Here is a 15,281-nt window from a genome sequence, read left to right on the forward strand (position 1 = left end):
GCCTGCCTCGCCTGCTCTGCGCCGGCCGGGCGGCCTGCTTCCCCGCCGAGGGGGATGTTTACATGTCCCGGCGTGAACTGCTGCGACCTCCGCGGGGAAGGTGGCAGCCGCGAAGGCTCCGTCAGGCCGCGGCGCGAAGCCCCCTCTTCCCCATTTCCCCCGCTCTACCGAGAGCCGCGCGATAAATTCAGCTCTTCCCAAGCTTCCCCTCAAATAATATTTTGGTGGAGGGAGAAACTCATGCCAGAAATCATGTGTTGAGGTTGTTCCTGGGTTACCGAAATATCCCTTCGTGTGGTTAGCCAAGAGAAGCTAGGCTTCCTGCGGTTTAAGTCTCGCTTCTGCCCTTATCTCAGTAGGTGACCTTAGGCAAGCCACCTCAGTTCTCTTAAGACCTCCAGGTATAGGGCGGAATATAAATTCAATAAATAAATTAAGTAATGAGATACATACTAAAAGCCAACTTGCTTTAAAATGAATTGTTCGGAGGTATGAAATAACGTGCGAAGCGCTTTGAACACCATGTGTGGTGTGCATGTATATGTTGTTGTTATTTATTATTATTTAAAGTATTTGTTCCCAGGAAGCAATGGGTGGGTTATTTGCATTTGCTACAGCTACAGCTGAAAATAGTACTTTTAGGCAAGTGCCTGAAGGGAAGGGCTTGAGCAGTGCCAGATTTAGGTATAAGCTAAACAAGCTATAGTTTAGGGCCCCACTCTCTTGGGGGCCCCCCAAAAAATTAAAGGAAAAAACAAACCTGGATGCACATTTCCAAAATATAAGATTAAAATAAAATAAAATAAAACCTTAATACAGCAACAGTGGCAAATAGCTTTAGATACCTATTAGGTCCATAAATTACCATATAACATATATTCAACACAAAAAACAGTGACAATTTGTTATTGACAAAGGGCAGCTGGACATATAAAGGGCTCCATTACCTTCAGTAATTTAGGGACTCATCATACCTAAATCCAGCCCTGGGCTTGAGCATGCTCAGTGATGCATTTTGAAAAGCAGACCACCACCTCCCTCCAAGTATAAGCCATTTTTCGAACTCTTCAAACCGCCGGTTCTCACAATACAGTGGTACCTCTGGATACGAACGGGATCCGTTCCGGAGCCCCGTTTGCATCTAGAAGCAAACGTAACTAGCGACGGCACATCTGCGCATGCGCGCGTCACTTTTTGCCGCTTCTGCGTATGCGTGTGACATCATTTTGAGCATCTGTGCATGCGCAAGCAGCGAAACCCAGAAGTAACGCGCTCAACCCGAAGCGCATTCAACCCGAGGTATGACTGTACAGGCCTTGGAACTGTTTCTGACTGGCCTTGGTTTTGTGCAGCAGCTATATCAGGAAAGCTGCTCAGTCAAGCCTGGCTGTCATCAGAAATATGCAGTAATAGGAACGGGGGGATCCATAGGAAGCAACCACCTCTTAGGAGCGCTTATATTCTTGTCCAGTAGTCCCTGCGTTTTGGCACATTGTAAAGATTTGTTGTGGAACAGCCAAGTATGTAGCTAATCTTTGGGAAGTTAGCTCTTGAGCATGGGTAGGCAAACTAAGGCCCGGGGGCCGGATCTGGCCCAATCACCTTCTCAATCCGGCCCGTGGACAATCCGGGAATCAGCGTGTTTTTACATGAGTTGAATGTGTCCTTTTATTTAAAATGCATCTCTGGGTAATTTGTGGGGCATAGGAATTAGTTCATTCTTATTTTTTTCAAAATATAGTCTGCCGCCCCCGCAAGTTCTGAGGGACAGTGGATAGGCCCCCTGCTGAAAATGTTTGCCCACCCCTGCTCTTAAGGTTTGCAACACAGGGACAGGGGCATACCTAGGAGTTAGCTAGGCTGGCTGCTGCCAAGGACAGAGGTCCTGGGGAGCGCAGAAGGCACACTCCTCCACTCTGGTTTTGAGTGGCTAGGATCCCACCTGCCCATTTGCAAGCTCCCTGTTATGTACTGAAGTTCTCACCCTGGGCCAGCAGGGGGATACTGTAGATAGTTATGCAAATGAAGGATCAAAAGTGACATTCAGTGATTGGATAGTTTGTATGCAAATGAAGGATCGAAAGTGACGTTCAGTGATTGGATAGTTTTAGAAATTTGCTACAGTAACGTACTGGAACTCTATATAAGCAGGCTGACTGAGCTCTTCAGTTCAGTTCTGTTCTGGCCTCTGAATAAACAAGAGTTGTTTGAAGAATCGCTGTGTCGTCTGATATGTTCACCCACAACACTGGCAACACTGCACTGGGCAGCCAGGCTCCTCTGTGCGCCTCAACGGAGGAATCCAGTCACTTAAGGGACGGGGGGGGGGGGGAGGTGCTGATATAGCTCCTTGCACAGGGGTGGAAACCCAAATAGGAAATTATAAAATGTTAGGTGCACTAATCCAGTTACTGGGGAAACAAAAGTTCCTGTGGGAGGCAATCAGCTATTTACCAGTACTTTATTGTGCTGTTTGCTAAACAGCAGGTCTGATTGCTCAGTATTATGAGTATACATAAAAACTAGTTGTATTACGGTATTTATGCAGTTTAAGCAGGGCCGGATTTAGATGAAAAGAGGCCCTAGGCTACTCCACTGGTGAAGCCCCTCCCCATCCCCCATCCTCACAACTAGAAGAAAATGGAAGCCAAGGATGATAATGGGTATTTAAAATAATGGGTATTTAAAATTCTACAATTCACAGTTTCTCCTCTAAAGGACATAAGCTATTATTGCTAAATATCATGGTGTTTTTTAAAAATGAATAAAATTAACACTGAAAAACTTTTGCCTATGGCCTGGGCAGGCCTGGTCGTCCTCTTATATACCTGCTGGGATTGACAAGGCATCTGACCCTCTCCTTAATCTCATAGCTCTCCTGTAGCTGCCTCTGATTGGTTATCATTTAACTCTCACATGAAATAATTAGCATCACACGTCATGTGCATGGAAGTGGCCGAACCAATTAACCAACTAGAAGGATTACTGTTAATAGCTCCAGTTTTCCTATACTGTAACTTGATATTGCTGAATATGGGCAGGCCATTGTGTGTATATTTCAGCAGTTGAATGTACAAGTTTATGGCCATGCTGTAGTGTACTGCTTATGCGACTGTGAATAAAAGCTGGCTGGCTTCATTGTCTTGGGGTTTGGGGGGGGGGAGAGGTGACAAAACTGATTTCCAATAAGTGCCCCCCTTTATTTCCATAACAAGTCCTTGAGTCTGTACTCTGAACAGTGACACCAGGGACCTAGAAGGTGCAGGGCTTGTCAGCCCAACCCCTGCACAGTCTCATTTTAATTGCTTATATGTCAGCGGCTCCAGGAGCCTTTCTGGCTGGAGAGTGGGAAACGAATGCTCTACTAAATAAGCCATGGGTTGCCCCCTCATTTTAAAAACAAAGCAACAGTACAATTTCAACTAGCTGAATAGTGTTACCTACACCCCTCAGTGGTGAGAGGTTTCAGGGGTCCCCACACATACCTTAGGTTTGGATTTCTTGGAATAAAGGTTATTGGAAACTTCTGTCATTTGTGTGATTTAAGACTTATTTACACATGCATACATTGAACATAATACAAAAGGCTTGCAGCATTAACACTTCAACATATCATGTTCTCGTATTTAGCTTTGCAGGTGGGCCCAGGTTCAAGAAAGACCCAAAAAGCAGGTTAGCTTTCCTTCTCCCCCTGCCCAGGCAGAGAACAAAAAGATGGGCAATCCTCCACCATCTTGCTCATTCAGGAAGGTGAGCTGATAACAAAAGAGCATGCACAAGTAAAGAACTTGCCAGGCCAGTTCCTATACTTTTGCTAATCCTCTAATCTGTTTTTTATAGTCCATGGAGGGTGTCCTTGAGAATTTTTTCAAACTACCCCCACAATTGTCTTCCACTTCCTAGGGAATTCTGAGATGATAACTATGAGAGGAGACTAGGGATTATTAACAGAGTATTCTCAACACTCTCATCAAATTACAGGATTCTTTGGGGCAGGAGGAATGCCATGAGAGGAAAACTGGTTTAAAACAGATGGAAATTTGTATTTTTGGTAGATGTTACTCCCATCTACATGTTTGTTGACAAACTCAGGGGAATTGAAATGTTTAATGAAGCAGGACACCCCTCAAGAGAAATTGTGCTGATTTTTTGGGCAGCAAGGCATATTTGTTTAATAATTCTGTTTTAATAATGTTGCCTCAAAACTATCCAAGGACATACATTAGGTATTTATAATTTCATGCACTGCCCTCTAGATCACTTTTAAAGAAAGGGTATTGCATTAGTAGGGTTGCTGTATTCCAGTTCCCCAGTTGCATATTCATTGTAAGCTTTCAACACAAAATAAGACATGAGTTAGAAAGCACATGTATTCCCATCTTTGATGCTATGTTGATTTTTTTTTGTTTTTGTTCTTGAAAAGGGGGCATACTGCTGCCTAATCACACTCTAAAATACTAGATCTCTTATTTTTAAGGGTAGGTATCCCTTTTGCTCTGACAAAGAGAGAGAAATAGTTTCAAAAGAAACCAGAAAGTTCTATCACACGATCGATTTGTGGCTCATATATTTCCTAATGATATCTCTGCTTCCCTTTTATTTTATTTCTGTTTCCGTATTTATTTTATTTACATACCACCCAACTGTGAGGGTAGTGGGGAGGGGGCTATTGCCCCCCCCCCAATTTTTATTGTGTATATTGTGTTTTTATCTTGCATTTTTATGCTGTGAACTGTCCTGAGATCTTCAGATAAAGGGTGGTATACAATTTTTTTCTCAAAGAATACCAAGCATAGTAGTTTGTTAAGGGTTGCTGGAAATTGTAAGTCTGTGAGGTGTAAACTACAGTCCCCAGAGTTCTTTGAGGGAACTCATCTGTTCTGAATGTGTTTTGCGTACACACGAAGACTCTCAGAAGCATGCCAGCCAGACTTAGTAACTTTTTCATGTGCATTTTGTTGACAAGCCCTAGAACATCTCATCGTCTCTGCTTGACTTGTCTCATCAGATATTCTCCCCGAAAAGTGGTTCAGGTGTGAACATCTGTCCAACATCTTCCACACTGAAGAGCAAAACAAAGAATTCTTGTAGCTTCTCTATGGTCTCCCTGTCTTCCTTCAACAATCATCCTACACATTGACTAACGATTCAGCAGCCTTCCTGGATTTTCTGCTTGTGATGTAAAGGAATCTGTTTTGTTTTGTTTGTTTTAAACTTTTCACAGTCTTGTTAGGAACACCGGAAGCTGCCTTATGCTGAATTAGACCATAGGTCCATATTCCTCAGTATTGTCTATGCCGAACCACAACCCTTCTCCCATTTATTGACAACATAAACTTCCATTTTCTAGACATTGTAATTTTAATTATGCATACCTATAAAAAGACAATAACATATTTACTTTTTAACCTTGTTATTACTTAGGAGGTAATGTGCAGCACATCTACTCAGATGTAAGCCCCAATGGAGCTTACTCCCAGGTAAGTGTCTATTGAACTGCAGTCTTCTAAAAAATATTGGGTTGCTTCTGCTGACACCAGGTACTGTGCTCTTGAGGAATAGGATCTGTTTCATAAGCCTAGGCTAATGTGAAAAGGGCTGAGCCATTTCAGGGCTGTGCTTGTTTTTGCCAAGATATACAAAGCATCCAATTTCATACTGGCCAAGCAGCCAATAAAACTGCCAAAGATGTGTCATGTCACAAAGTTCAGAAACACTTGTCCACTTTGATCCTATTTTTTGGACAGTACGGTTAGACCTTCAGAAAATGTAGATGTGCTTTTTACAAACAAATATTTACTCTAATGACAAATTAACATAAAATATATTTTATGATAAAAAGGGGGGGGAGTGCTGCACCCAACTAATTTTACAAGTTGGACCTGTAACAAAATGTTGCCATGTGGAATCCAACCACTCCATTTCCCCTCCCTCTGGTTTTCTGGTTTTCCAATAATAAGCAATAGATGCCCACTGAGCATACCAATTATCACTGGACTCATTTGATTTTTTTCCCTTGGGAAGCTTCCCCCAATCCCTTTTGTACTTCTGAAAAACCTCATGGTTCCCCTAAGTCTGCTGATAACTAATGTTTTGTCATATTGCTTCTAAAAAGAATGGCACTCAGAAAATTGAGGTCACTATTAGTACAGTGGTACCTCGGGTTACAGACACTTTGGGTTACAGACGCTTCAGGTTACAGACTCTGTTAACCCAGAAATAGTACCTCGGGTTAAGAGCTTTGTTTCAGGATGAGAACAGAAATCGTGGTGCGGCGGTGCAGCAGCAGCAGTGGGAGGCCCCATTAGCTAAAGTGGTGCTTCAGGTTAAGAACAGTTTCAGGTTAAGAATGGACCTTCAGAAAGAATTAAGTTCTTAACCCTAGGTACCACTGTATATAGAGCTGGATCTGCAACAAACTCTGGTGTTCTGGTTTAATTCCATTCACCCTCCACATACAGCAATAGTGTTCTATTGCCACTGAGCATACTCAGTTCTCTTTTTTTCTTTTTAAATAGATTTTTATTAGGATTTTTTTTAAAAAGTTACAGAAGAAAAAAGAAAAAATATAAGTAACAATCAAAAAAGGAAAAGAGAGAACAATACCTATAAAACAAACATCATCCAAAAACATAAAAGAAAAGAAGAAGAAAAACAAAAACAAAAAACAAATCAAACCTTTACATCACTCATTTTCAATCGCTTACTTCCTTGGGAAGTCAATTGTATAGCTAGTTATAAGTACATTGCAGAAAATCTGATCTAGTTTTTATGGTATAATGTGTAGTTCCAATATTTCTTGAAGCAAACACACACACGCATACACTCATATATGTACACATGCCACATAGAATGCAACTCCTGATACTGGGCAACTCACACCTGCGAGTCCCCGTGTCCCGTCCCCCCCCCCCCCCCCCGTGGATTCAAATGCAACTGAGGGTTTACACTTGCTGTTTGCATTGGAAGAGAACTTTTCTTCCAATGCAAACAGCAGGCATGAGAGCCGGACAGTATCAGGACTGCAGCAGGAGGGCAAATGGTTAAACCCCACTGCCTCCCCTGAGTCTCAATCTCGATTGGTTTGGGGCCCCCACACCTCCTATGTACTATTTAAAAGCCATTCATGCACACGCTAATTTCATCTAGTTTGGCCATGGCTGATTGCCATGTTTGATGTGGGCAGCAGATTTCCCCATCTGACCTATCAGGTCAGATTCACAATGACTCAGGTCCCCCTCCCCAACTCCTATTGTGAGTCATCTTCAGCTGCCTTGCATTCTCTTTATCCGTAACACAGTATTAACCAAGGTTAGATGCTGCCTTGATATTTTCAGCTCTGGAAGTATGATTCTATCCTCTCCCATCCCTCTTTCCTTTTGTAATAGAAACTCTTCTGTGGGCAGTGGGGGTGGGGTGGGCAGCAATGCATCTCAAGCACTAAGCACCCCCCCCCCTAGGTTTGAGATGCTGTTTCTTCGCCTACATGCCCACTTTTCTGTTCTTCCTGGGCTGCCTCTTTCCCCCTAGCCCCACCCCAACTCCCCTCTGTGGCTCAGCAGCCTTGAACCTTGACCCTGCGTTTCTTGAAGCGGAAATGAAAATGGATTACCTTGGTCTTCCCTCCGTACACCACTGTCTTCTCCACCCCCACCACCCACCACTTCCCTGCCTTGAGGGCCGCCCTCCCCAAACCCTTAAGCTGGTCTTAGCTATGAGGAAAGGCTACAACATTTGGGAGATCTTAGTTTAGGACACACGGGTGAGTAGGAGAGGCATAACAGATGTGTGCGAAGTTGTACCCTTTATCATTATTCTAGGACCTCAGACCATCCAATGGAGCTGAATGTTGGAAGGAGAGGAAACAGAAGTCATGTTGTACCAGTAGATCTCCTATATATGTAACAGTGAACTATCACGTTACCAGGGGATCGTAAAATGCTCCTTGCACCTACTTCTGCCAGCCAGGTTCCTGTTTACAGCAGTTTCAAACATATTTCCTGCTGTGACTTGGCAATATCCCAGTCAGGTGGACGGGCACGCCTGAGCTTGAAGCGTAGCTGTTCTCACACATAACTGTTCTTATCACTTTGTCGTGTAATGCCCTCAATGACCTTTAACTATTGAAATTAAAATTCTGTTCTATTGAAAGGACATTAAAAGAAACTGGTGCAATCTTGGAACCGTTTATGACCTGAACAAATGTACATTATTGAACTTGGGGCATGTTAATGGACCTACCATTGCATACTTTGTTTACATGTATGGATAGATGAAATATTCAATTGACTGAGCATAAACCGGGGCAGAAATTTGATTAGAACTAGACACAGATCGGATGGGCACATGGATTTTCGCATTCCACTATCCTTTGCCCTTCTAGTAGCAGTTTAGTGAATGCTGCTTCGATAATTTGCACACATGTACGAGAGACTTATTTATAGAACCAATATATAACAGAGTATGAAAGGAGATGTATGTTGTTTATTTATCTCACACTTCCTCTCACAACAACCACACAAGAACCCTGTGAGGTTGGATAGACTGAGAGAGTGTCCAGACCAGCCTTTTTCAACCTTGGGTCCCCAGATGCTGTTGGACTAAACTCCCATCATCCCTGACCATAAGTCCTGATAGCTGGGGATGATGGAAGTTGTAGTCCAACAGCAGCTGACATGTAACTTTTGAATAAATGTATTATTATTTTTATTTTAAAAAAAACATCCACACAAAAATGAACAGTGTTCATGTTTAGCATATGTAATTACAAATCTGAACATGTAGGTGCCATGCTCATATTCACAGTACATGTTCACATGGATGAGAACATAGAAATGTGGATATTCTCTGCTGAAATGCCAACTCTACTAAATATGTGACTCAGATCTCAAGATGTCAAGATCATATGACTGAGATTTTGGGTGTAGGAGTCACAAGAGCAATGAGATAATCCAGTTTGTTATAGTTGAAAGCTCCATACAAAAAAAGTTAAAGCGCTTATGACTAAATGAGTGCAAGCCAATTTAAGCAAAGGAAATTCTGGAGCCCTGGAAAGGTTGGCACATGATATGTCCTGATAGTATCGGACAGACACTGGGGTACAAAGCCTACTTTCCAGCAAAGACTGCCACATTCTTTTATTTGATTTTTGATGACATATGTGGTATAAATCTCCCAGGGACATTGTTCAGGCAATTGCTTTGCTTATTTATTTCACTATTAACCTTGACCTGGTGTACAATTACATAAGGAGAGTAATTATATTTTCTGGCACAAGAAATATGGGAGGTGTTTTATGGAGAGACTTTGCTCACTCTGGTTGGCTGTGGATATCTTAAACCTTCATAAGGAGTTTTATGAAGTCAGTTTGTAATGATTAGGGTTCCCTGCCTTCTGCTGTAACAACCGTCTCTCAGAAACGATTTCCCTATCTTTGTTTATAGGGGTTAATTAAATGGATAGCCATGCACAGTGCTGTTCCTCTTCTACTATACATGTGGATACAATTTCTTTTTATTATTGATTGGGTCACGATGGCACATGCTTATTGAACAGCTTAGTTTCAGTAGTCTGGATCCTCATATAAGTTAAGGAAGCCCATGGGAAGTTTCTCACCCTGTCCCTGTTCCCTCCAGTCACAAGCACCTTCAGCAAAGCTTTTTTGGAGTTTGGAAGATGGTTCCTTAACAATGTGTGATGAGGCATGGGCGAGGGAGAGCTTTTGGGGAAGGGGGATATCACTCCAAATCAGACTTAGATCCTAAGATATGCATATGTTTTGAGTAAGGGACTTCCAACCCTCCATGGTGACTTTGGGATGTGTGTGCAGATGGATGGGGGAAAGGGAATGGGGAACTTCTGTGAACTGCCTGAAGTCAACTATCTTAGGTTCTAATCCAGTGCGTCAAGTAGGTTTGAGAACCTTTGACCCTCCAGAGATTATTGGACTCCAGCACCTATTGGCTTCAACCACCATGCCCAATGAGCAGGGATGGCATAGTCCAACAACATCTGGAGGGCAACAGGTTCCCCACCATTGATCTGCAGCATATCATCACATACGAATAGGCAAAACAAAGGTATTTGTCAAACATAAACATTTGGAAGATTCCTGTTGGACTGGCCAATGTCCATCTAGTCCAGAATTTGGTTTCCTTTGGTAGTACCCAGATGGCTGCTTCAAGGGGGCTTACAAGTGTGACACAAAGGCCCTACATTGCCCCCATCATCTGATATTGAGAGTAAGAACATTACAAGAGCCCTGTTGGATCAGACCAAAGGCTCATCCAGTGCAGTATTCTGTTCTCACAGTGGTCAACCAGAGGTTGAGCGCCTTCATTTGCTGAAGTGTGTTAAACTTGCACAAAGGAGAGGGCATTTTTCTGTAATGAGGCCTTAACTTTGGAACACTCTCCCTACTGAAGTGGAACAGGATGTCAATGTTACATCTTTTCAGTGCCAGGTTAAAACTTGTTTGCTCAGGCATTTAAAATATTTGATTTTGGTCTGCTTATGCTTTGCTCTTCCACCCCACCCTATTATTTGGGTTTCAAAAGAGAAAAAAATAAACTGATTGCCTAATAATGCATATAATTTCATCTAGACTGCATCAGATTTTGTGCTCAGCGGCTGCAGTGGGCTATGCCACACATACAGATTATGGCTAGAAAGGGCCGTAGCTTAGTGGTATCAGAGTATGTGTTTTTTTGTGTGCAGAAGGTCCCAAATTCAATCCCCAACATCTCCAGATTGGGCTGGGGAAGGCTCCCATTTGAAACCCTGGAAAGCCTCAAGCAACAGCCAGGGTTTATGATGTGTGGATGCATACCCACCCCAGCTGCATCTGAGAGCCACTTTTTCAATTTGCCACAATGACTTTACAGCATCACTCTCACATAGTGTTGATCAAAATGCTTCTATTGTCACCAATAGGGAAGCCCTGAGGAGAACTCACCAACTGTCACTGTAGACAATACTGAGATAGGTGGGCCATTAGAGCAACGTTCTTACGGAGTATAAAAATAGCTTCCTATATTCATGTGCTGCCCATGTGAACTAGCAGCAATCAGCTTAGGAACCAGCATTGCTCTGGTGTGGGTTGTGAGTTTCAGATGTGCTCATTCAGTGTGCTTGATACTTGACAAATGTTCTGGGTATTCAATGCTACTCAGAATAGGCTCATTGGGTGGTATTAAACTAAATAAATGCACGAGTGGAAAAACTTTTGTTTGTGCAACAGGACTTTCCCTCCCCCTCTCCTTCCTCCATGCACATCCCACCACCCCCAGATTTGCTCCAAAGGGTAGCAAGAACTCCCAGAAGAGATTTAAGGAGCACACAGGGAGAGAAGGGGGGTAGGGAAGTCCTACAAAGTGCTACTTAGCACAGCATTGAAGATGGCTCATTTAAATTAATAAACATGACTAACTTAGGTTCATTCATTTAAATGGATCTACTCTGACTTGATGACTACAGACCTTTATCTGGAAACACCAGTAGTCTAGAGCAGATCTCCATGGGAACATACCGAACGCATGGGTTGGTGCTTTGCCACACCAGAAATGTGGGGAAAGTCCTCTGGAAAGGATGGTACGACCAACACAGGGCAATTGTACACCGGCAACACACTTTGGAAAGTTCCAGTTCAGTGACTGGTAGGTCTTAGGCGTTGCCCTCACTCTAGGGTTGGGGTCATGGTGAGTCTTGATAGAAAAGAAGAAAATCATTATCACGATGTCTTTCTTTAAATCCTTGATGAGGTCTATAGTACTAGACAGCCTTCAGTTGTAGAGTGGGCTTTCTAGAAGATAGATTGATTTTAATACTACAGTGCAGAGCAAAAACAAGGTCTGGAAGGCATTGGTTATAGAAAAAGTATACCGAAAGCGAGTTTAAACAGCTGCCTGGCTCTGCCCTTTTACCAGAAATCAAATGTTTTGACTACGAATGAATACCTAATGAAACAACTGAAGTAAACCCCACAGGCTATGTCTACAAAAAGGCTATTATATCTGATGCAATATAATATATGATATATATGATGTGAGGGACGCAGGTGGCGCTGTGGGTTAAAGCCTCAGCGCCTAGGACTTGCCGATCGAAAGGTCGGCGGTTCGAATCCCTGCGGCGGGGTGCGCTCCCGCTGCTCGGTCCCAGCGCCTGCCAACCTAGCAGTTCGAAAGCACCTCCGGGTGCAAGTAGATAAATAGGGACCGCTTACCAGCGGGAAGGTAAACGGCGTTTCCGTGTGCGGCTCTGGCTCTGACTCTGGCCAGAGCAGCGATGTCACGCTGGCCACGTGACCCGGAAGTGTCTCCGGACAGCGCTGGCCCCTGGCCTCTTAAGTGAGATGGGCGTACAACCCCAGAGTCTGTCAAGACTGGCCCGTACGGGCAGGGGTACCTTTACCTTTACCTTTATATATGATGTGATCTAACATTCCAAAGTGTGGGGTACCACACAATTTTAATTGTGCTTTGAGGATGACCATATGTACGAGATAAACTGCCATGCTAGGTAACTGTGATGCTACAAACCTTTAATATGTAACTGGAAATGGATGGGATATAAATTTAGTTGGCATTCTTAACCTGCAGTCTTTTGCACAGAGATCATGTGGAAAAACAGAGAATAGCCAGTGCCACCTGCTGTTTACAAGTAGGAGCTACAAACTAATAAGGGAATTAAGAACAGGCCATTAAAGAGAGTTTCTGCCTCCTTCCTCACTGTTGCATTTTTTGTGTTACAAAGATCTGTGTGACAAACGTGCACTTTTCAGAAAAACAACAAATTTACACAATTTGTCAACTAATACATAGCAACTGGGGGATGTGGTATTACATGTGTGTGCAAACACAGCTAACTGATTCTATGTGAACATGGCATAAGTCACAGTAACTTATACAGTCATACCTCGGGTTGAAATTGCTTCAGGTTAAGCATTTTTGGGTTGCACTCGGGTTTTGTCGCTCGCACAGACGGTCAAAATGACATCACACGCATGCCCAGAAGTGACGAATAGCAGCCCGCACACACACAGATGCACAGACACAGGTTGTGTTCGCTTCAGGATGCAAACAGGGCTCTGGAATGGATCCTGTTCGTATCCAGAGGCACCACTGTATATGAAAAGATGTGGCCATCCTTCATAAAATCCTGAAAACTACCAAGACAACCTTGAACAATTATACAATTGTAATTTTGAAGGACTGCATCTGTACCAGGAAACTGACAAGACTTGCCTCACATAGATGGTAACACACGAGAGTTATCCATCTTTCTCTAAAAGGCACTTATCTAGTCATTTAATGAGGCAAACAAGAAACTTGTCACAGTAGAGAAGCAGGTACTTAGTGCAACACCACAATGGGGATTTCCTTGACTTTGCTCACGGCCCACGAAGAGGTAGGCAGCTGCACATTGCTGATATAAAACAAGCAAGGAAAACATGGTAGTCACAAGATACTCACATGCACTGTTGACACTGGTGTGATGTTGCTATCTGTTAGGGTGACACAGATATTTCCAGCTGGTGATGAATTATAGTTGGTTCTTGGATCAAGGAATCATTCCCACTAGACGTTTACTGCTTACTCATGAAATATCTGAGAAAATGAACGTTCTTCCAATGTTCCGTGTACTTAGAAGATGCGACATGGTGTTATTGCGAGTTTGCAGGTTTCCTACAGGCAACTAGTTGGCCACTATGAGAACAGGAGGCTGTGTTAGATGTGCCATTGGCCTGACTGCACCTGCAGGGCTCTTCTTATGCTTTTATCATTTGGAAAGATAACAGCCTGGGTAAGTTATTATAGCAACGTCGCATTAACATACGATTGACTGATATTTAAAGTTGTATCCTTTCCTCTCCAGCAGAGATCCAAATGCAAAGAGCCCCCTCTGAGCTGCATTTAGCAAAATGAAAACTTGTCATTGCATACTGCTCAACTGTCCCGATTCTACTGGGGCAGCCATGGAATTAGAAAAGCCACCACGGTTTCTGAGCTAATCCTGGGGTGCTCAGATTTCTCCCTGCCAGCAGACAGAGGCCATGGAAGCAGCTCCTGAGGCAGCAGCAGTGTTGGGAAGGCGGCATGCTGTTTCTTTTCATCCACTCAGGCCAAGCATGGCATGCTGACTTCGCATCTGTGGTGGCACTTTTCACAGAGATGAGGAATTGCCTCCCACGCTGCCAGTTTCCAGCTATCCCAGCCCTAGTGGACTAGGCCACAATGGCTATTAGTATTGGCAGGAAGTGCTACTGAGGGAATTCCTACCTCAGGGGCTTAAAGTACGCGTGTGGACCAATCTCGTGAGGAATCTGCACTTGGAAATGGACAGCCTGGGTGTCGCAAGTGGGACTTAGAGATATGCCTCCTTATCTGGGTGCTGGGAAGGGACTTCGGGAGAGGCTTTGCTCATAGCTGTCAACTTTTCCCTTTTTTAAAGGGAAATTCCCTTATTCTGAATAGGATTCCTCGCAAGAAAAGGGAAAAGTTGACAGCTATGTTCGCTTGTGCTGTCAGGCTAAATCAAGGGTCCGGAGAGGGAGGTGTGGACATGTAGCCAAGCCACAAAATGTTTATTCCCCTCTCTCTTTCCGTCGTCTTTCTCCAACCCTGGTAAGCAGCAGCAGTTTGGTGCACATTTCTGCCCAAGCTACCTGACCTATGCAGCAACGCCGCACCAAAAGACAGTGTCCCAGTTTTCTTCTCAGAAGTGTTGGAGGGCTAGCCATTCCCGCCAACTGACCAGTCAATTGACTGGTCCCTCCAGCCTAATTTGTAGTAAGCAGCTTAATCTATTGGACAGTGGATGCTGGTCCATATGGGCAAATGGATTCCTGCCCCACCAGCCTCAGTGTGCCCTCAGCTGGCCCCCAGCTGCCTGCCTTCTTGCATACTATAAGTCTAATGCCTATCAGCTTCCTCCTCCTTAGTCTCCATGTTATCCCTTGTAGAATTCAGCAGGGAGGAGGATGGAGACAAACTATAATTAGCTGGCCTTGCCTGTCATTGTCTCTGCCTCTACTTACTGTTGGTCTCCCTGCCTTTCGCCCTGCAAGTCCATCAATGGGCACCATTCCATAATCTGGATACTGAAGATTATTAATTAGAATTTTTTCAGGCCCTGCCAACCTTCCAGCAGCATGAAAGTAACTCATTGTACAGAAACTAGCTTTGCACTGGGCATAGCAAGAGATGTTTAAGGTATCCTGCTGCTGCTGTCTTATGTCTTTGGGATTTTTACTCGACTAGTAACCTGCATTTCAACCTTTGCTA

At 43.6% G+C, this 15,281-nt stretch overlaps 1 long non-coding RNA gene across 1 annotated transcript; it reads left to right on the forward strand.

Annotated features, from left to right (window-relative positions):
* The first annotated feature begins 15 nt into the window (after nt 1–15).
* Nucleotides 16–5,760, forward strand: LOC307216353. The gene is made up of 3 exons (XR_013839054.1): nt 16–401; nt 3,631–3,750; nt 5,009–5,760. It is a non-coding gene; the product is annotated as an uncharacterized lncRNA (long non-coding RNA).
* Nucleotides 5,761–15,281: the final 9,521 nt, after the last annotated feature.

The sequence above is a fragment of the Podarcis cretensis genome (assembly GCF_951804945.1).
Source record: "Podarcis cretensis genome assembly, chromosome: 5".
Lineage (NCBI taxonomy): Eukaryota > Metazoa > Chordata > Lepidosauria > Squamata > Lacertidae > Podarcis > Podarcis cretensis.